The 21581-nt window shown below is 39.1% G+C and overlaps 1 protein-coding gene and 1 non-coding gene across 2 annotated transcripts in view; both read left to right on the forward strand.

Annotated features, from left to right (window-relative positions):
* Positions 1–21581, forward strand: part of NYAP2 (neuronal tyrosine-phosphorylated phosphoinositide-3-kinase adaptor 2) — a 271888-nt gene that overhangs the window by 44043 nt on the left and 206264 nt on the right. The window lies entirely within an intron of this gene.
* Positions 17019–17108, forward strand: LOC113881595. The gene has a single exon (XR_003508091.1). It is a non-coding gene; the product is annotated as a small nucleolar RNA SNORD116 (small nucleolar RNA).

Raw genomic sequence — 21581 nt, forward strand, 5'->3', positions numbered from 1 at the left:
AGGCTATATCTGGGCTACTGCCAGGTTTTTCTGGGATGATATCCTTCTGGATTGCCATGTGTTCATTAGGAATTTTCAGCTTTGACATGCCTACAGAATTAATCTGTATGAGTTCCAAGTCTTGTCTTGGGTTCATGCAGTGATTTTTAGATTAAAAATATAAGTCACTGATGCTTATGATGTGATGTGCTGTGAGATGCCTCTCCCTAAAGTCTCCTTTGCTCACAACCCACTTCCTGTCTCTGTTCAAACTGGCACATAAATGGGTTGTTCCTGCCAAGTGAGGCAGTTAAAAGAGGAACAATAATTAATTTAAGTGGACTTAAGTCAATGTCATTTCGGAAAAGGTGACAGTGTGCCCCATGGGTGCTTGGCATCATGCACAAATCCTGGGCTTGCAGTTAAGAGGCAATCCTTGTAGAAGCTGAATAATTCTTAAAATCAGATCTTAAATTCCAGGAACTTCAATGCTACTTTCCAATGATCACTTGGAATGATTCACAGTTGATGAATAACTGATTTTTTTCAAACATGATAATTTTTAAAAGTTACAGTTTTACAACACATATTAATTTTCTTAAAGTTACTAAGCTATTTACTGATAAAATATTAAATTCTAGTGAAGATAATCCATTCAGCAAAAGATATAAAAAAGGACATGCATAATGTTTGCATAAGAACTTCATGACCTGATGGATTAGAGACAGAAGGCAGAAAACTAGGACTAGAAAATGAAGCTAAGACTAAACAAAGGGTAGAAAATGAATTAAGAGAGGGGAATAGTGAAGTGACGTTAAGTGAAGTCGCTCAGTTGTGGCCTACTCTTTGCGACCCCATGGACAGTAGCCTACCGGGCTCCTCCGTCCATGGGATTTTCCAGGCAAGAGTACGGGAGTGGGTTGCCATAGTTAGATACAAACAAGGAGTTAGACTCAAACAAGGAGTATGTCAGAGGTCATCTTGGTTCCAGAGATTGGAAAAGGGAATCCTAGATACACTAGGTCAAATGAAGGTAGCTAGTTAAAGATAAAGAGGTATGTTAGAATCCAAAAGATACAAATATTGACAGATATCAAAGTAAACATTTAGAAAAAAATAGTCAGGGGCCCATAAGTCAACAGGAATCCGAGGGCAAGATGGAATAAGAAGGCTTATAAATTAGGTGAGATTAGGATTGAGATTTCAATGAGAAAGGCTAGTTTCACCCAAGTACAGAACTTCCATAAATCAAAGAATAAATACAGACTTGCTCAGGCAAAGAATGAATGATTGTACAAGAGTGCAGGAACTCAGAACCCAAGAAGTAAGGGAACAAGCTTCCACAATATGGCAGATGAGCTTCCAGGCTGGAGAATCTAGGCTAAGCGGCTGAGTAACAGGTAGAGAGAGGGACAACAGAGTTTGTACTAGTACAAGAGCTGTGTATGCCTAAGCTGCTGCCTGCAATTTCCTCTCTATAACAGAATAACCTCTGTGCATAAGTTTAGTCTCTCAAGGAGATTCACCTGACTGATGTGACAGTAATAAGAGATGGGATTTTCCAAAGTGTGTTCTGTGGAGTACTAGTCCTTTGGAAATGCTCTTTGCTTATAAACACTCCCTGATTTTTACTGTCAGGGGATTACACTGATATTGCCCTGTCTTTAGTATACGTGATGCACTTGCTCATATTAGAAGGTCTGAGAAGTTGTGTGTGTGTGTGTGGCGGGGGGGACACATTAATTTTTATCCTGTATTTCTAAAATTCCTCATACGTACTTGTCAGAGCCTTTGTTGACCAACCAGCATGCCTACAAAGGAAACTGCTCTTTGGAAATGTATTTTGATGGGAAAAGCCTGACCTTAAATTGTATCCCTGCCACTGCTTCTTGGCAAATTATTAATTTTTTGATATTTAGTTTCTTCACCTATGATATCAAGGTAATTACTAATTTGATAGAGCTGTAGTAAGGCTTAATGAGATTTTACAAATGAAAGCATCCACCAAAGGTACTTAAATATCATTCCTTCTCTTTCCTAATGCATGCTCACACAGAATTTTAAAGTGTGGTACATATATGCAAAGGAATATTACTCAGCCATAAAAGGAAACAAAGCTGGGTCATTTGTAGAGATGTAGATAGACCTAGAGTCTGTCATACGGAGTAAAGTACAGAAAGATAAAAACAAATAATGTATATTAATGTACATATGTGGAATCTAGAAAAAGGTACAGACGAACTTATCTGCAGGGCAGCAATAGACGTTTAGAAAATGAATGTGTGGACAAGGGAGTAGGGAAAGGGATAGGATGAATTGGAAAACTGAGACTGACATGCGTGCACTGCCATGTGTAAAACAGATAGCTAGGGGGAAGCTGCTGTATAATGCAGGGACTCAGCTCGGTGCTCTACGGTGACCTAGAGGGGTGGGATGGGGGAGGTTGGAGGGAGGTCTAAGAGGGAGGGGTATAGGTATACATATGTCTGATTCACTTCATTGTGTATCAGAATATAACACAACTTGTAAAGCAACTATATCCACCCCCTCCTATAGAAAAAGAAAAAAAAAAAAAGACTCCAGGCACATAGCTCTGGGAGCAGACATAATGTGCCAAGCAAGGGACCTCTGTGATGCTCTACAAGCAGAAGTTCCTTTACACATCAATACTTGTGGCATGAGTAGAACTAATTCCTGGGTCTGGGGCAAAATGATGGTCTGATTCACATTTGGTACCGTATCAAGAAAAAAGATAAATGTATAATCTCATTAAAAATAGAACTAGACCTTCAAGAAACTATCTTTAAAATAATAACCTCCTGTTTATCATTGTGCCATCTATGTCTGCTTAGAACTACATACAAATATTATACATAGAGTTTTGAAGTTTCTTTTAAGGAGCAGCTGCATATTCATTTTTCCACACACTTTAGACCTTTTCCCCTTTGGACTGGTGAAGTACTTTTATGAAATGCTTCCTCAGACTTAAAAGGAATAATCATTAGCCATATAGATATGGGAATTACCTGGTGGCTCAGACTGTAAAGAATCTTCCTGCAATGCAAAAGATGCAGGTTTGATGCCAGGGTCAGGAAGATCCCCTAGAGAAGGGAACAGTTATCCACTCCAGTATTCTAGCAAGGAGAACTCCATGGACAGAGGAGCCTGGAGGGCTACAGTTCATGGGGTCACAAAGAATTAGACATGATTGAGAGACATCCTGGAATGCGAAGTCAAGTGGGCCTAGGAAGCATCACTACAAACAAAGCTATGGAATTCCAGTTGAGCTATTTCAAGTCCTAAAAGATGATGCTATGAAAGTGCTGCACTCAATATGCCAGCAAATTTGGAAAACTCAGCAGTGGCCACAGGACTTGAAAAGGTCAGTTTTCATTCCAATCCCAAAGAAAAGCAATGCCAAAGAATGTTTGAACTGCTGTGCAATTGTATTCATCTCACACACTAGCAAAGTAATACTCAAAATCCTCCAAGCCAGGCTTTGCCAGTATGTGAACCATGTGCAAGCTGGATTTAGAAAAGGCAGAGGAACCAGGGATCAAATTGCCAGCATCCATTGGATCATAGGAAAAGCAAAAGAGTTCTGGAAAAAATCTACTTCTGCTTTATTGACTACGTGAAAGCCTTTGACTGTGTAGATCACAACAAACTGTGGAAAATTCTTCAAGACATGGGAATACCAGACTGCCTTACCTGCCTCCTGAGAAATCTGAATGCAGATCAAGAAGCAGCAGTTAGAACTGGACATGGAACAACAGACTGGTTCCAAATCAGGAAGGAGTACATCAAGGCTGTATATTGTCACCCTGCTTATTTAACTTATATGTAGAGGGCATCATAAGAAATGCTGGGCCGGATGAAGCCCAAGCTGGAATCAAGATTGCTGCGAGAAATATCAATAACCTCAGACATGCAGATGACATTACCCTTATGGCAGAAAGCGAAGAAGAATTAAAGAGACTCTTGATGAATGTGAGGAGAGTGAAAAAGCTGGCTTAAAACTCAGCATTCAGAAAACTAAGATCATGGCATCCAGTCCCATCATTTCATGGCAAATAGATGGGGAAACAATGGAAACAGTGAGAGATTTTGTTTTTTGGGGCTCCAAAATCACTGCAGATGGTGATTGCAGCCATGAAATTAGAAGACGCTTGCTCCTTGGAAGAAAAGCTATGACCAACCTAGACAGCATATTAAAAAGCAGAGACATTACTTTCCCAACAAAGGTCCATCCAGTCAAAGCTATGATTTTTCCAGTAGTCATGTATGGATGTGAGATTTGGACTATAAAGAAAGCTGAATGCCGAAGAATTGATGCTTTTGAACTGTGGTGTTGGAGAAGACTCTTGAGAAGACTCTTGAGAATCCCTTGGACTGCAAGGAGTCCAACCAGTCCATCCTAAAGGAAGTCAGTCTTGAATATTCATTGGAAGGACTGATGCTGAAACTGAAACTCCAATACTTTGGCCACCTGATGCCAAGAACTGACTCACTGGAAAAGACCCTGATGCTGGGAAAGATTGAGGGCAGGAGGAGAAGGGGACATCAGAGGATGAGATGGTTGGATTGCATAACCGACTCAATCTGAGTAGGCTCTGGGAGTTGGTGATGGACAGGGAAGCCTGGTGTGCTGCAGTCCATGACGTCACAAAGAGTCGGACATGACTGAGTAACTGAACTGAACTGAACTGAGAAACAAACACTATCACTCTCACTTTCATAGAAAGATATGTAAGAGAATTAAACACTTGCAGAAATCACATTCTTGGTTTTGTGTGATCTGCTGGCTCCCAAGAAGTTTAATACTTTTCTTTGCACCGTCTTGTGCCAAAGCAAGATGGCAAATGCTAGTTGGATTCAAGCGATCTCAATGGGCAGTTCATATTGGATGAGTTAAAATTAGTGGTAATCATCTCACGTTATACTTTTTTCAGATGACCTTGGAATTATTTTAAAAGACTCAAACTCTGTACTCAAAAGGAAGTCAACTACTCAGAATTATCTTTCATTCCATTGATTCTCAGGGAAATTTTTTTCTTCTCTCAGTTATGGCATTACCGACACTTCCCATAGAAACTCCACAAATGTGCTCTTATGCCAACCTAGCCAGAATCAATATGAGTTAAATTATGTGCGCTGGCAGCTACGCCCACCCTGAGTTCAGTGTTTTTCTCTCTTAGTGCACATGCTGTCTGTGTCCCATGCCATCTGTGGTATTTTTAAATGATGTGAACATATATGAATATTAAAATGTGATGCAGACTGAAGTGCTTCTAAAATGTAATGTCTTGCTGCAAAGATTTTCAAAAAAGCCTATATACATGTCTCAATTATTTGATTTATTATTTTTATACATACACACATAAAGGTGACTGACTAATATAAAATGTAGGAGTCAAAATGAGAATAATATGTGTTCAATTACATTTACTTGGAGTTAACTTTTTGAGAAATGTGGATCTCTAGAATTTTTACATGCTTCCCTGGTGGTTCAGTGGTAAAGAATCTGCCTGCCAATGCAAGAGACCCATGTTCAATTCCTGGGTCAGGAAGATCCCCTGGAATAGAAAATGGCAACCCACTTCAATATTCTTGCCTAGGAAATCCCATGGACAGAGGAACCTGGAGAGCTACGGTCCATGGGGTTACAAGAATTAGACATGACCTAAGAGAATGAACAAAAACAACAGCAAGAATTTTGTGGCTGTGAGGAAGGGAAAGTGGATTTCTGAGTTTATTTCAGTCATCATGGGCCAAGTGTTATTGAAACAATATCACCTTCCTATCAATTTTGTTGCCAAGTTAAAATGTCAAGGTGAAACAACACAAAATCTTAGCAACACAGATACTTTGCCAACCTAGTTTGGTAATATATGTTAAAAACTGATACCACTTATTTATGTTATTCATCAGTTTCTTCTATCAAGCTTCAAAAAGTAATTTTAAAAGCCTGCAGCATTTTCCTCCTCTATCCCTATAATGGCACAAACGATATACATTGAAAAATAAAGTCATTCCATGTTTTATGTTATTGACCTAGATATTAGCTATGCTAATTTATGAAAAAAAATGTGTTTTGCTAAAAAAAATATACAGGTATATCACTGAAATGTTCTGCAGCAAAACATTAAAAAACATGTTTGAGTTACTCATAACATCTGCAGATATTTCAACCACTCTTACTAGAAAATGTTGATGTCTTTACTATACACAATTTTTCCAAAATACTACCTACACCAGATTGCTAATGTATATCAAAATTTTGTTCAATATTTTAGAGAACAACAAAACTTGTACCAAATGAACATAAAAATGTTCATTTTTTTGAAAATATCTCATGAAAAATATCTCATTCATTGATATTTCTGGTGCTTCACTTGAGTTTGAATTTATATCAAAACAGCAAAAAGATCTTAGAATTAAGGAATAACTAAGTTTCAGGGGTACCATCTGGAAGAGACTGTGCTTTTCTCTTACTCCACTTTTTGACACTGGATGTGATACATTTATATATTTTAATCCAGAGTCATGTGCATATTGGGGTTTGAATTAACTGAATTCTGATGTGAATGGCTAACCTGTGGTTTATGTGACCTGTGGTACCTCTTAAAATGAGACTATAGAGGACGAGGTGGTTAAACAGCATCACTGACTCAATGGACATGCATTTGAGCAAACTCCAGGAGATGGTGAAGGACAGGGGAGCATCGTGTGCTGCAGTTGGTGAGGTGGCAAAGAGTCAGACATGACTGAGCAACTGAACAACAAAATATATATACACATACATATATACAACACACACACACATATGTAGACATACATGTATATATATGTGTGTGTATAACTTAAAATCTGAGTATCCCAATTTAATACTAGGCTGAAACAAAAATGAATTAGAATATCTTATAAAATATAGAAAAGAAGACATTAAGAATAAACATTTTAGTTAAAGAGATGTATAGACATATATATGCAAGTTAATTTTTTCCAAAATTTTTAAATAAAATATTTTATTTATTTAATTACTTATTAGTTAAAATATCCAGTCTTACCTTAAGCTCTAACTTTTTTTTTGTCTAAATTTTCTAATCTATAAAATTAGTACCAAATTTACAGAATTATTATTGTAATTGCAAATGACTTAGTATATAAGACTAAGAAAGCATTAAAGAATATTGGCTCCCACAATTTTCCATTTGCTTATTTATTTATTAACTCATTCATTCACTGAATCAATTATCCTCTACTGAATCTGGGACACAGAATCAAATTATTCTCTCCAGTGTGAATAACTAATTTTACCAGGTAGAATTATATATATGTGAGTAGTACCAGGTAGAATTATATCAAATGTGAGAAAACAATTACTGGTTCACTTGAAAGTGAGAAAATATGAAGTTACCTAGAACCACAGAGGAAGAAAGTACTAGCTGAAGAAGAGCCAGAATGAGAAGACCCAATACCATGGTGTTCACAAATATTAACCATTTTTAGTAGTGTTTCATTGTAAGATCCAATTACATAATATTGATTTATTAAAAAGTGCATACATGCTCAGTCACCAAATCATGTCTGATTGATTGTAACCCCATGGACTGTAGCCCTCCAGGCTTCTCTGTCCACAGGATGTGCCAGGCAAGAATACTGAAGAGGGTTGCCCTTTCCTTCTCCAGGGGATCTTCCCCACCCAGGGATTGAACCCATGCCTCCTGCATTGGCAGGGGGATTCTTTATATACTTCAAGGCAATTAAAATTTCCCTGTTAAGTTATGAGGTAGTCAGTACACAGCAGCAGGGTTTTTAACAGAGCCACAAGGATTACTCCTGCAGCCGTTACCTTTGGCTGATAAGGAGACAATGAACCCAAACGGATTCAGACAGTTCATTACATGTACAGACCATGAAAGCAAGATCAGAATGGTGTTTGCTCCCCATGGTCCTAGTCCCAGAGAAAGCTTTGAACCAAAGAAGCCATATGAGAGAAAGTGCAAGCTGGATCTTTTCCACTGAGAAAACACCACCAACCTACAATGAGTTTTTCAGACCTATACAGAATCTGACAGCTATAGCCTAGGATCAGTGAGGCCGTAGCAAGATTGATGAGAAACTGCCCCATGGCAGCTTCTCATCAGACTGCTTTCCTCCACTGACTGTAGCAGAAATCGACAGATGCTGGGCCAAGACTCTGGGAAGACTGTGGTCCAGCCTTGACCACGTAGCCCCAATGGAGACATGCAAGGTCATCAGGACACCTCCTGCTGTAGATGTGCCCTTTCACCCCTGGATTGACCCCATTGTTCTTTGGAGGCTAGCCCAGCCTCCCTCAGGTTTGTTTAAAAACACTTTTTACTATAAAGTCCATTTATAAATTATTTATATATAAACTTGCTAGTCTTAAAATATTATAACATTTGATACTAATATCAAATAAATGTGAACTTCATTACCTAGATAGTTCAATATTGAGACAATAAAAATTGTCTAAAAATGAAGTACTTTGAGTTGCAAACCCCAAACCTGCTGTGAAATGCTAGTACTGAAGAAGAACTCTGATAAGAGAACATACATAAGTAATGTTGAGTACATTCCAAACATGAGGACTAGAATCTTAAATCTAGTGTCAATTCTTTAAATTATATAGAATGGATGAAAAAAATGAGGCAAAATGATTAGATAAAACGGGTCAAAAGATCAAATAGAATAAATCTATGCTGCTCAGAGCCCTAATCGGGAAGAAACTTGGCAATGGCCAGGGAACAGTAAAATCAATGTTTTCTACCATCCACTGCATCATTTATGCTTAATTCAATATGAACAATTTGAACTTGTCGTTCCCTAGCCAAGAGATTATAAACGAAGATGGTGCATACAGTGAGAGCAGTTCCAAACAGCTGTTCAAACAAATGTAATTTCTGAAAATGTTCTTGATGTTCTTTGGTCTGAGGTTTAGTTTAAAAGGAACTCAGGTGAGGATTCCATTTGAAGTGGAATTTAGGAAGACTGAACTTGTGATGAAAAAGCAAATGAACCTGGGAAGCTGTCCCACTCTGTTGCCACCTGAGGTTGGCCTTTTCAGCTTTGCTGGCAAAATACAAGCTCACGGCCACGGCTGGTTAGTGACGGACTCAGCTCTATAGAAGAAATATAGAGTAAGAAAGAATTTTGGTAGGAAAAAAAGAAACAAGGGAGACGAAGAAAGCAGGCCACGCGGAGGAATTGGCATCTCTTCAGCCAGTTAACACACCACCTCCTGCTTTTGAGGACACAAACTGTAATCCAGTGACAGTCATCAATAATTGTTAAAGATCTGGAAAAGCGATGCCATTGTGGTAGTGGAGGGTCACGCTGGAAAGAGATAGGAGGAACTGTAGGCAACAAAGAATGGTTTAAATACAAATATTCAGGGGATGGGGAGCAGGGAAAGATGCTAGATTGCTTAAAGTGTTAGTCATTCAGTCAAGTCCGACTCTTTGTGACCCCATGGACTATAGCCCACCAGGCTCCAATGTCCATGGAATTTTCCAGGCAAGAATAACAGAGTGGGTTGCCATTTCCTTCTCCAGGGGATATTCCTGACCCAGGGATCAAACATGGGTCTCTTGCATTGCAGGCAGATTCTTTACCATCTTAGTTACCAGGGAAGCCCTAGATTATTTGAGCAGATATCTTTCTTTTAATGAAATAATTTATGTGCTCATTCCTTCCTTATTGACTTTTAAAAGGTATATGAATAAATTTGTCCTTAAAAAAAATCTCTTAGGGATTTCCCTGGTAGTCAAGTAGCAAAGACTCCATGCTCACACTGCAGGGGGCTCAGGTTTGATCCCTGGCCAGGGAACTAGATCCACACTGCAACTGAGAGCTTGCATGCAACAAATAAAACCCAGTGCAGCCAAATGAATAAATAAAATTTAAAAAACCAAAAAAAAAAAAGCTCTTAAACTAAAATTATAGGAAATGAATTCTTCTACTCTATTGATTTTTAGAACTCAAATAATATATGTGTTCACATCTCTGGTGAATGGGCATAGGTGCATCCAGGTCTAAATATTCCCAGTCATGATGGGTCTCATTTCCTCCAAGAAGGCTCACACATTAAGCTACACCTTCCAAGCTATCAAATTATCATCACTGTTTAGAAGCACTGAGTGATGACAAGCCATCATCTTTGTCATGCTTCAGAATCAAAATTATCCAGCAGATTCAGTGAGCAAGTTCTAAGTTTAGGTTGTTAATTTTCAAATTGGTTTGCAAACTGTGAGCTTTGTTTCTGCTCATTGCCCTTGTGGTTGGTATACATTCAGATCTCCATCTATTCTGGTGAGTAAAAAGGACGCGTGTGTGTTTATGATCGAGCACTTCTACACAAATTGCATGGTGAATTCCTTGGGGACAGTGTCTGTTACAGCATTTCATTGCATCTCTTAGTATTCAACATAACATGCTGAATATATACATTTAATAATGAGGAAAGAGAAGAGCCAAACAGATACATATTTGTTGAACATGTGCTATGTGACATATACTCTGCAGGTCATAAAATGGCAAAACAGAAGAGTGGAAAGTTTTATATTGTGATAGTAGGTGTCCATGCACTAGCGGTTATTTATCTTTGAGTCTAATTACCTTGACTGAATAAGAGAAGTAGTAGTACTGACCTCACAAGAAAGGGTCAAATGAAAACAGCATGTATTCTATATAGTATAAACTCTAATATGCTATGCAAATAAGGAGAGTTCTTATAATACTATAGAGATGAGATGTGGTCCACTGGGAAGAAAACTTTACCATATATTTGAAGACATGAGAGCTGATTCTTGATACAGCAAAAAATATGCAGTGATAAGTCATGTAATAAGGAGATCATTTAATGTATGTAAGTAAAGCAAAAGCAAACTACAATCTAGACTAGTTTCTTTACAAATGTATTTTCATTTTTAAACACTATTTTCTACTTTGTACCCAAGGAAAGGAGATATCTCTCAATTCATAGCACCTAATCCAGACCTCACATTTTTCCGTGTACCATAACCAGTTCTTACAATCTGATGCCTAATAAGTATTTGTTAGGTACCAGTTTTGTAGGACACACTGTGTGGAATCAGAGAAAGATAACACGTAGTCTTGTTCCTTACCTTAAGGACATTTTTGGGGAGAGATGGAAAAGAAGGTGACACAGACATTAGAAATAAAGAATGCAACACCATTAAGGAAAATGCTTGGTGTGGGCACAGACTGGAGGGTATGAGGAGAGGTATGTGCTGGAAATGTGACTTCAGTAGGAATGACTCAGCTAGAAAAATAGATTTAGTGGAATACTTCTAACATTAGTAAATATGAACCGTGAAACACATGAGATGTGCTTTTGTTTCTGAGGAAACTGGTCTGGATTTTAGCAGTGATGGCAAACCCAACTCAAAATGTCCTAGTGGGATTCTTTTTTTGCTCAGTTAAAATGAAATTCACAAAATAGAACTGCCTTCAGCTCAAAGGATGGTGCCTGAAGAAGCAGACGACAGTGATTAAGGCTGTCCTCCTGGAATCGCGTTTCTAAGGTTCTAACCCCTAGTTTTGTCTCTTGATGACTGTATGTCTCTTCAGTTCAGTTCAGTTCAGTCCAGTCACTCAGTCGTGTCCAACTCTTTGCAACCCCATGGACTGCAGCACACCAGGCCTCCCTGTCCATCACCAACTCCTGGAGTTTACTCAAATTCATGTCCATTGAGTCTGTGATACCATCCAGCCATATCATCCTCCATCATCCCCTTCTCCTCCTGCCTTCAATCTTTCCCAGCATCAAGGTCTTTTCCAATGAGTCAGTTCTTCACATCAGGTGGCCAAAGTACTGGAGTTTCAGCTTCAGCATCAGTACTTACAATGAATATTCAGCACTGATTTCCTTTAGGATGGGCTTGTTGAATCTCCTTGCAGTCCAAGGGACTCTTAAGAGTCTTCTCCAACACCACAGTTCAAAAGCATCAATTCTTCGGCACTCAACTTTATAGTCCAACTCTCACATCCATACAAGACTACTGGAAAAACCATAGCTTTGACTAGACAGATCTTTGCTGATAAAGTAATGTCTCTGCTTTTTAATGTGCTGTCTAGGTTGGTCAAAACTTTTCTTCTAAGGAGGAGCAAGCATCTTTTAATTTAATGCCAAGTGTGTCTCTTGGCACCCTTTAAAAATTGTGCACCTGTTTCCTCAGCTGTAAAACAGGAATAGGATTGTTGCAACCAACACAAAGTATTCCCCCATGTCTAGCAATTCCTGATTCAGGACGATCCCTTGCAGGAGGGCGTGGCAACCCACTGTAGTATTCTTGATGGGAGAATTCCATGGACAGAGGAGCTTGGCACGCTGCAGTCCGTGGGGTGACGGAAAGTCAGACACCACTGAAGCAACTTAGCATGAGCCTGAGTGCTTAGAACAATGCCCATGACATCATAAATGGTCCATGAGTGTTAACTTTAGCTGTTAGGATCCAGTCTCTCAAGATTTTTTCCATGTCTCAAGAACAAAGAGGTGTCTAAAAGCTCCCAGATGAGGACCAATGGAAAGAAAGTGTCCTTTTCCAGGTCATGGCTTTGATTGGTCATCCTTAAATATGGCCGGAAAAATACCATGTTCTGAACAAGCCTGAATGCTTTGCACGGAATATCCTTGGAATAATGTGAAAAAATAACCCTTAGAGGAGGGGGTTGAGAAAGTTTTCAAAAAGCAAAATAGTGCTGTGAACACATAAATGACTAAATCAGTTCAGTTCAGTTCAGCCGCTCAGTCGTGTCTGTCTCTTTGTGACCCCACGGACTGCAGCACGCCAGGCCTCCCTGTCTATCATCAACTCCCAGAGCTTGCTCAAACTCATGTCCACTGAGTTGGTGATGCCATTCAACCATCTCATCCTCTGTCATCCCTTCTACTCCCACCTTCAATCTTTACCAGCATCAGAGTCTTTTCCAGTGAGCCAGTTCTTCCCATCAGGTGGCCAAAGTATTGGAGTTTCAGCTTCAGCATCAGTCCCTCCAATGAATATTCAGGACTGATTTCCTTTAGGATGGACTGATTTGATCTCCTTGCAGCCCGAGGGACTCTCAAGACTCTTCTCCAACACCACAGTTCAAAAGCATCAATTCCTTGGTGCTCTTCTTTCTTTATGGTGTAACTCACATCCATATATGACTACTGGAAAAACCATAGCTTTGACTTTATAAATGGACCTTTGTTGGCAAAGTAAGTTTCTCCTTTTTAATATACTGTCTATGTTGGTCATAGTTTTTCTTCTAAGGAGCAAGGGTCTTTTAATTTCATGGCTGCACTCACCATCTGCCGTGATTTTGGAACCCAAGAAAATAAAGTCTCTCACTCTTTCCTTTGTTTACCCCTCTATTTGCTATGCAGTAATAGGATCAGATGCCATGATCTTTGTTTTTTGAATGTTAAGCTTTAAGCCAACTTTTTCACTCTCCTCTTTCATTTTCATCAAGAGGCTCTTTAGTTCTTCCTCACTTTCTGCCATATGGGTGATGTCATCTGCATATCTGAGGTTATTGATATTTCTCCTGGCAATCTTGATTATCTTGTGCTTCATCCAGCCTGGCATTTCTCATGATGTACTCTGCATATAAGTTAAATAACCAGGGGACCAATGTACTCCTTTCCCTATTTGGAACCAGTCTGTTGTTCCATGTCCAGTTCTAACTGCTGCTTCTTGACTTGCATACAGATTTCTCAAGAGGCAGATCAGGTGATCTGGTATTCCCATCTCTTTCAGCATTTTCCACAGCTTGTTGTGATCTACACAGTCAAAGGCTTTCGTGTAATTAATAAAGCAGAAGTAGATGCTTTTCTGGAACTCTCTTGCTTTTTCTATGATCCAATGGATGCTGGCAATTTGATCCCTGGTTCCTCTGCCTTTTTAAAATCCAGCTTGAATATCTGGAAGTTCACAGTTCATGTACTTTTTAAGCCTGGCTTGGAGAATTTTTTGAGTATCACTTTGCTAGCGTGTGAGATGAGTGCAATTGTGCAGTAATTTGAATATTCTTTGGCATTGCCTTTCTTTGGGATTGGAATGAAAACTGACCTTTTCCAGTCCTGTGGCCAGTGCTGAGTTTTCCAAATTTGCTGGCATATTGAGTGCAGCACTTTCACAGCATCATCTTTTAGGATGACTAAATACTAGGTAATAAATGCAATGAGTTACTTTTGCAAGCTTTAAAGGGAATAGTAAAAATGAATTAATTAAATTAAACAGGAAAGTTGGAATCAGGTTGTGAAAGTATTTGATTTTTGGCATTGGAGAGAATAGGTGAACAATAGGAGGAGACACTGAGGACAGAAGATCCAACTACAGCTGCCAGGCACCAGAAAGATAAGGAATTTCTGGGATCAGTTTGAAACTCTCCATGATCTGTTCTTGTCCACAGTGAATGACAAGAGCTTTATCTGATTTCAGATGCCCTTGATCTTTCAATATTAATATTTGCCTTGTTTATATAATATGTATATATGTATGTGTGTTTGTGTGTGTGTGTATATATATATATGAACCCAAAATATATCTGTTTTTATGCAGAGCATAATTTCATTGCAGTTAAGTGAAATCAAAGAGTTTTTTTTCTTATACTGTGAAGATTTAGATGTGCCTAAGCTCTGTCACTGTGTGTAAGAGTAATTTAGAGAATGGAAATTGTTGCTCTTCCTTTCAAAATAAAATTGGATACAGGATGAATGCATTTACCAGACCAAGCAGATGATGTACACATTATGGAAACCATTACGAAGACTTTAATTTGAAGTACCAGGTGGACCACTTTAATGCTGATAGAAACCTCTGGCTAATTCTAGTTCAAATGATCATGAAACCTCACATGGCTCACACTTCTCATTTTACTCAAGTACACATTTCTGTAGCATTTAATAAAAATAAGAAAAAAATAACGGACCAAGTAATGTTTTTCTTAGCTTCAAAACTGTTACATGATGTGTTAATATGAATAGAATGTTGGTTCTTTTACAGTTTCATTCAACAAACATTTTTCGAATTTCTTCCAAACCATATGTTCCTGCATTGTTTTATTAATCCATTAACTTGTATAATCATCACAGTAACTGTGCAATAAGTACACTAACCTCACTTTCTCCTCTATCCATATATGTATCCATACGTAACTTGTAGTAAGAAATATTAAATGGTCTGCTGCTTCTGCTGCTCAGTCGCTTCAGTCATGCCCAACTCTTTCTGACCCTAGGGACTGTAGCCCTCCAGCTCCTCTGTCTTCCATTATCTCCTGGAATTTGTTCAAATTCATATCCATTGAGTCGGTGATGCTATCTAACCATTTCATCCTCTTCCAACCCCTTCTCCTTTTGCCTTTAGTCTTTCTCAACATCAGGGTCTTTTCCAATGAATCAGCTCTTGGCATCAGGTGGCCAAAGTATTGGAGCTCCAGCTTCAGCAACAATCCTTCCGATGAAAATTAAGACTTGTTTGATCTCTTGCAGCCCAAGGGACTCTCAAGGGTCTTCTCCAGGGTCTTTTCCAGTTTGAAAGCATTAATTACCAGGAAGCAGTGTTCCCATTGAGGGGATGATGAGGTTCCGAATCTATCTTAATTCATTTGAAGTGTCTTGTAGCTCAATAATCTGAGGGACTTGGATTCAAATTCTGTCCCAACGACTCATTACTTCACTTCTCTTAGTCTTGGTTTAAAATGATGAAAACAGTAGTACCCATCTTATAGAATGGGGATTAAAGGAGTCAGAGTTGTAAGTTGCAACAGCACCTCACCAGCCTCTTAGGAAGGACTCAGTAAATGATATCTATTGTTAGTTATTAATCTCCCAAGAGAAACCCGAGTCCCCTCTGCAGTGCTCATTTCAAATGGCCATTCTGCTTAAAGTTATACACTTAAGGCAGAAGATAATTCATTAGCTCCCAATCCAGCCCATTTCATCTTTAAACAGCTCTCTGGAATGGTTGGAAAACTATTCCTTGTAAAGAATAAAATCCTTCTTCGTGTACCTTCTTCACATTGATTTTTGTTCTGTCCCTTAGGACTTCGTTGTACATTCCGCATTCTTCTTTCATTTGATAGCCTCCCAAATATGTGAAGACAACTTTCAAGTTTCCCATTGAATTTGTTTTGCTCTAAGCTAATAAGCAACTCAAGAATGCCTGGGGTTGTTAGGTTGATTAGTCTTTTGTTATTGTTTATTTTGATTTGTTTCCTTTCCAAGTCCATGTTAAAAGGTAATAAAATGTACTAACACACACACGAATACACACACAGAAAATTCTGCTTCAGCCTTAATGTTACTCTAAAATCTCTGGTTTTGGCTTTATCCTGGGCCTATGGAACGCAGAGCAGCAAGATCCCTGTTTCAATGTAATGCCTGCTGCTGCTGCTGCTAAGTCGCTTCAGTCGTATCCGACTCTGTGCGACCCCATAGACGGCAGCTCACCCAGGTCCCCTGTCCCTGGGACTCTCCAGGTAAGAACACTGGAGTGGGTTGCCATTTCCTTCTCTGGTGCATGAAAGTGAAAAGTGAAAGTGAAGTCGCTCAGTTGTATCTGACTCTTAGCGACTCCATGAACTGCAGCCTACCAGGCTCCTCTGTCATGGGATTTTCCAGGAAAGAGTACTGGAGTGGGGTGCCATTTCCTTCTCCGAATGTAATCCCTAGAATTTCTAATTTCTGTGTAATCAACCATTATGAGATATTTTATTATACTCTCAAATCCAATCAGCACACTCAGTTCAGAAATTGAACAAGGCATGCCATTCAGCTCTTCTGTGTACTTACCTCTGAATATTCACTTTCAAATATAGGTAAGCATTCTGAATGTAACTCAGATCATAAGTCTTTTTCTTTCTTTATGAGCTAAAAATTTTGTCAATGATGTGCAGTGTTTATTTATTATTGTGCAAATAAAACTATGATTATGAAAGATGTTAATTTTATGCACAAAACATTAATGAAAGTCTTTTTTTGAAGGCATTTAAAATAGTTAAACAGATCGATGATGACTCCCACAAATGCATTCCTTGGAAATCTGAACAAAATGAGTGAGCCATAGAAAAAATTTTGAAGTAAAATAAAATAAATAAATAAATAAATAAAATAAAATAGTTAAACAGGAAAACATATTGATAGCTAATATAAATGTTTACAATAAGTAAGGGACTCTGCTGTATCAGTGTTTCTCATGCTTTAATCTGCTGACAAATCAGCTGGAATCTTATAAAAATTCAGATTCTGGTTCACTTGGTGGACCCTAAGTTTCTGTTACTTCTATCAAGTTTCCAAGTGATGCCTATTTTGAAGAATATTAAATCCTGTCTGGGACAATGAATGCTTATAAAAATAAATATATATACATAACAGAAAAACAGGATGAAATATCATAATTTTAAGAGCATTCTTTTCATATTACAGCCAATGAGATCACTTTTGTTTGAAAATTTCAAGTTTATGATGATCACATAGGCATGTTCCAGACCAAGTACTAGTCTATTACCTTTTTAAACAAATAAATTAGTGGTTTTGTGTTACAGTATAAGACTTTTGAAACTTGACTAATAGATTTTTCACAGTAAATTTCAGTAAAAATTTGTCATGCGTGCATGCTCAGTTATGTCTGACTCTTTGTGACACTATGGACTGTATGTAGCCTACCAAACTCCTCTGTCTATGGGATTATCCTGGCGAGAATACGGAGTGGGTTGCCATTTCCTCCTCCAGGGGATCTTCCCAACCCAGGGATCAAACCCGTGTCTCCTGCACTGGCTGACAGATTCTTTACCACTGAGCCACCTGGGAAGTTCCACTAATAATTATTTTTTTACAAAATTACATACTTATTCTAGTGTCTCAGTTGTTCGATTTTGATGGTGATAATGGCTTGAACTTTATAGCATAGCCAGCAGAACAATGACTCTGCAGAAACGTCCGTGTCCTAATCCTTAAGGCTCATGCACATAGTATATTATATATCCAAGTGGAATTGACTGACTGTAAAATAAGGAGATTGTTCTGCATTATCCGGGTGAACAGAATGTAATTACAGGAGTCCTTAAATGGAGAAGAAAGAGGCAGAAGTGTCAGAGTGATAGGACTTAGGAGAAGCTTCAACTCATTGCTGACTTTGAAGATGAAGGAAGGGCCATGAGCCAAGGACTACGAGCAGTCTTTAGGGGAAGGAAAAAAAGGAAAACAGATTCCGCCCTAGAGTCTCTAAAAAGACCTGCAGGTGCCTTGGTATTACCCATCAAGACCTATTTCAAATTTTTCAACTCCAGAAGTCCAAGAAAATGAATGCACGTTGTGTTAGCCACTACATTCGCTGTCATTTATTCCAGTAACAATAGCAAACTAATATGCTCATCTTTGGCCCAAAAATTATTCTAATCCTTAGCCATGCAGCACACATCTAAAACATGCGTCTCTTAACATTCATAGTCTCAAAAATACATTCTCTGTGCAAGGTACCACTCAATGCCCCAAAGCTCAAGAAACAATGAGTGGCATACACCCTTCAAAATATAGTCCAGTGAAGTTATCCTCACAATTCAGATCAGATCAGATCAGATCAGTTGCTCAGTCGTGTCCGACTCTTTGCGACCCCATAAATCGCAGCACGCCAGGCCTCCCTGTCCATCACCAACTCCCGGAGTTCACTGAGACTCACGTCCATTGAGTCAGTGATGCCATCCTGCCATCTCATCCTCTGGCGTCCCCTTCTCCTATTGTCCCCAATCCCTCCCAGCATCAGAGTCTTTTCCAATGAGTCAACTCTTCGCATGAGGTGGCCAAAGTACTGGAGTTTCAGCTTTAGCATCAGTCCTTCCAAAGAAATCCCAGGGCTGATCTCCTTCAGAATGGACTGGTTGGATCTCCTTGCAGTCCAAGGGACTCTCAAGAGTCTTCTCCAACACCACAGTTCAAAAGCATCAATTCTTTGGTGCTCAGCCTTCTTCACAGTCCAACTCTCACATCCATACATGACCACAGGAAAAACCATAGCCTTGACTAGACGAACCTTTGTTGGCAAAGGAATGTCTCTGCTTTTCAATATGCTATCTAGGTTGGTCATAACTTTCCTTCCAAGGAGTAAGCGTCTTTTAATTTCATGACTGCAGTCACCATCTGTAGTGATTTTGGAGCCCAGAAAAATAAAGTCTGACACTGTTTCCACTGTTTCCCCATCTATTTCCCATGAAGTGGTGGGACCGGATGCCATGATCTTGGTTTTCTGAATGTTGAGCTTTAAGCCAACTTTTTTACTCTCCACTTTCACTTTCATCAAGAGGCTTTTGAGTTCCTCTTCACTTTCTACCATAAGGGTAGTGTCATCTGCATATCTGAGGTTATTGATATTTCTCCCGGCAATCTTGATTCCAGCTTGTGTTTCCTCCAGTCCAGTGTTTCTCATGATGTACTCTGCATATAAGTTAAATAAGCAGGGTGACAGTATACAGCCTTGATGAATTCCTTTTCCTATTTGGAACCAGTCTGTTGTTCCATGTCCAGTTCTAACTGTTGCTTCCTGACCTGCATACAAATTTCTCAAGAGGCAGATCAGGTGGTTTGGTATTCCCATCTCTTGAAGAATTTTCCACAGTTTATTGTGGTCCATACAGTCAAAGGCTTTGGCATAGTCAATAAAGCAGAAATAGATGTTTTTCTGGAACTCTCACTTTTTTGATGATCCAGCGGATGTTGGCAATTTGATCTCTGGTTCCTCTGCCTTTTCTAAAACCAGCTTGAACATCAGGAAGTTCATGGTTCACATATTGCTGAAGCCTGGCTTGGAGAATTTTGAGCATTACTTTACTAGCGTGTGAGATGAGTGCAATTGTGCGGTAGTTTGAGCATTCTTTGGCATTGCCTTTCTTTGGGATTGGAATGAAAACTGACCTTTTGCAGTCCTGTGGCCACTGCTGAGTTTTCCAAATTTGCTGGCATATTGAGTGCAGCACTTTCACAGCATCATCTTTCAGGATTTGGAATAGCTCAACTGGAATTCCATCACCTCCACTAGCTTTGTTCGTAGTGATGCTTTCTAAGGCCCACTTGACTTCACATTCCAGGATGTCTGGCTCTAGGTCAGTGATCACACCATCATGATTATCTTGGTCGTGAAGATCTTTTTTGTACAGTTCTTCTGTGTATTCTTGCCATCTTTTCTTAATATCTTCTGTTTCTGTTAGGTCCATAGCATTTCTGTCCTTTATTGAGCTCATCTTTGCATGAAATGTTCCTTTGGTATCTCTGATTTTCTTGAAGAGATCCCTAGTCTTTCCCATTCTGTTGTTTTCCTCTATTTTATCAGCAACAAAGTGGATAGAAAATGGCCATGACTTTGTCTGAAACTAAGGTATAAATGTCCTTCATTTTACCCACAAGTGTGACTAGGATATGTCAAGTGAAAATAAACATGATGCATCTTCCCAAAGCATTTTATTGCATTTATATGTTCAAGTGACTATGTGATGAAGAAGAAATAGGACCATAGATTTGAAGGGGAAATGAAGGAAACATTGGCAGGCTGTAGAGTCTCCTCACATACCTCTCCTCTTCTCTAGGATGGTCATTTCACACTTCTCAACTCTTAAGGTTAGGTGTAAACACTTAAGCAACTTACTTCTTTTGAAGGAGTTCAGAGATTGTCATTCCAAAATACACCATTTTGGCACACTGGTTATTTTGAATTAAAGGCACTTGAGAAACAGAAGAGTACTCTGACCTTCCTTTTCCTTCTTAGCAGCAGGAGATACAAGTCCCATGTGAAAGATGCTTTCCTGGACTGGGAGGTACAGTGACTTTATCTTTAAGGACAAAAAGTTGAAAGAATTCTGTACCAACAGACCTTGTTAACATAATTCTCATCTTCTCTTAGCCTCCACACATAGTTTGGTCATTTATTCACAGTGCCTCTCTTTTTGCATCCTATTATAAAAACAACTAGATTTTCTCATTTCTTTAGGTTATTTCCTTATGCTATTGTTCAGTTGCTCAGTCGTGTCCACCTCTTTGCGACCCCATGGACTGCAGCACGTCAGGCTTCCCTGTCCTTCACCATCTCCTGGAGTTTGCTCAAACTCATGTCCATTGAGTTGGTGATGCCATCCAACCATCTCATCTTCTGTCGTCCCCTTCTCCTCCTGCCCTCAATCCTTCCCAGCATCAGGGTCTTTTCAAATGAGTCAGCTCTTCACATCACGTGGCCAAGTATTGGAGTTTCAGCTTCAACATCAGTCTTTCCACTGAACACTCAGGATTGATCTCCTTTAGGATGGACTAGTTTGATCTCCTTGTGGTCCAAGGGACTCTCAAGAGTCTTCTCCAACACCACAGTTCAAAAGCATCAGTTCTTCGGCACTCAGCCTTTTTTACCGTCCAGCTCTCAGTAAGGTCACTCAAATCATGTAAAACTTACATTAAATGAATTTGTATGCCATACTCTTGTTAGTTCATCTTTGTCAGTTTAATTTTCAGACACAGTCAGGGTCCCTAAGAAGACTGGAGGCAACTTTTCTTGTCTTCACTTTGGTTAGAGGCTCAGCTTTCACTAAGC

The sequence above is a fragment of the Bos indicus x Bos taurus genome, chromosome 2 (assembly GCF_003369695.1).
Source record: "Bos indicus x Bos taurus breed Angus x Brahman F1 hybrid chromosome 2, Bos_hybrid_MaternalHap_v2.0, whole genome shotgun sequence".
Lineage (NCBI taxonomy): Eukaryota > Metazoa > Chordata > Mammalia > Artiodactyla > Bovidae > Bos > Bos indicus x Bos taurus.